Source organism: Ailuropoda melanoleuca, chromosome 6 (genome assembly GCF_002007445.2).
Source record: "Ailuropoda melanoleuca isolate Jingjing chromosome 6, ASM200744v2, whole genome shotgun sequence".
NCBI classification, from domain to species: domain Eukaryota; kingdom Metazoa; phylum Chordata; class Mammalia; order Carnivora; family Ursidae; genus Ailuropoda; species Ailuropoda melanoleuca.
Window position 1 is genome coordinate 127,824,181 of NC_048223.1, and position 2,150 is coordinate 127,826,330.

The following is a 2,150-nucleotide window of genomic DNA, read 5'->3' on the forward strand; positions in this document are numbered from 1 at the left end:
TCTGGTTTAAAAAGTACAGACAGTGCTGTTGGGTCTGACCACAAAAAAAGTATTGTTTAAAAAAAAAAAAAAAGAGTTAAAAACCAGTGGTGATTTTGGTTCCCCCAACACCTCTCTGAATCCTAGGTGGGCCCGGGAGGACACAACGCAGCAGAATCGGACACAGAAAGGAGCGACACGTGGAACACCAGGTTTGTGCTTTCGTGTGTGTGTGTGTGTGAGACACCGTAAATCTCCAAATGAAATATCGATTAACAGTTGTGTCGTAAGCCTGTGATAAAGTTGCACAAAGGTTCTTTAAAGAAGTCCACTTTTAAGGCATCAGAGAAGTTAATGTGGCAAACATTTGAATTAAAACATCAGAAGTAAATTTTATTTTAAACTTTAGGCCTCTGAATTTTTCCAGTAAACACAGTTCAGCTATGTGGCAAAGTCATGGGTGGCAGCTAAAATGACTTTTTACATTCTACAGAAAAATAAAATAAGGACACAGCCCCAAACGGTGTCCCCTCTCCGCGGCCGTCGTACATGCAGAGTCTACTAGGATTTGTCACAGCCGAGTGGCACCGTTTTGTTTTGACTATACAACAAACTTTTTTTTCAAAAGTATTTGTTCAGATAACTTAAAAATAATATAAAAATAAACAATGAATTTGACTTTTCCTCAAAATAAAAAAAAAGGAAAAAAGGGTTGGAAAGTCTAAACAAAAGCAAATCTTTGAAGTACAAATGAAATGCAAGGACACCGGTTCACTTTAACAAAACAGGTCAGAGAGACTGCTCTTGGCTTAATGCTCTTCCCAACACCAGGCCACGACCCAAAACCGATACAGACAAGAAAAAGAAAATGGCAGGAAAAGCAATGTACAAAATTTCAAAGATAAATACAATATTTATAATCGATATGTTACAAAAGAAAGTCCCTTAGCAACTNACAATATTTATAATCGATATGTTACAAAAGAAAGTCCCTTAGCAACTGTAAGTGTTCATGGAAAAGTGTTGAATGGAGACCATTTTATTCCTTATGAGACACATAAGGAAAAAAACTTTTTTTTCTAAATATTTAAGTGGATCTGAAAAAAATTCAAGACAAGTGTATAAATATTTAGCTACAACTTTGGCAAAATCACAAAAGTCTACAATTTTATAACCACATACAAAACACAGTAGGGAAGAAGGAGCTAGAAGTCAAAAGGACAATTTCTGGTACAAGAAACATGGACCTCACAGTAGCCTAAGAATGCATTAGTATACAGTGCTAGCAAAAGTTGAAAAAATGTCGCAGATCACACTTGCTTAACAGGAAGCTCTAGCAGTGGGAGAATATTTTAACCAACAGACAGTAGCATTTTTTTTTTCTGTCAGTGTGCTTGTTGAAGGCAAGAGAATTCAATATCAAAGTTACAATTTCTAACTACAATAAGTTACAAAGTTTCATTTCATTAAGATGAAGTTAAGCAATGATAAACCCTCCCTCCCTCCCTGCCACCCCGAATGCTCCTAGTCACGGAGTCCTCCTTTCTTCCAGTTCGATGGCTCACACCTCCTTGGCCCCTTTTTTCACCACAAAAAAATATTTCACATTATAGAGATACACAACCATTGTGAATCTAAGTATGAGCACAGAAAAATGTTTGGAGGCATTTTTCATCAGTGTTTCATGATAATCAAAATGGTGCATTCACAGAGTTTCTCCCAACACATAGCAAGTACTAGACAGAGCCAAGACGGAGTCAGAAACTTTATACAAAATAGGCGTCGCTTTGTTTTCCTTAGTCTTCAGGACTGAGAAATGTGAAAATATGAGAAAAGTTCAGTCAATAAAATGGAATTGTTCATGAAGAAGTAGGCTGTTTGCATGTTGATTCTTAATAGTTTAAATAAAATCTTTAAACAAAGTCTCTTGTAGCGTCTCCGCCGCGGCCGATGCGTTTGCGGACTGGCTCCAGCAGCCGCGCTTACGTACGAAACGTGTCCCCTGAAGTCCGTCCTGGGCGCTGCGCGAGGGAACGCGAGGCCCTCACATCGGCGGGACTACCAGCCCAGACATAGCTGAAAGAGAGAGAGCAGCAGGTTACTGGGCCGTCCCTCTCGCGGGCCGGGCAGCCTCCGCCTGGGGCTGGACTCAACAGTGACGTGGGGCGTGC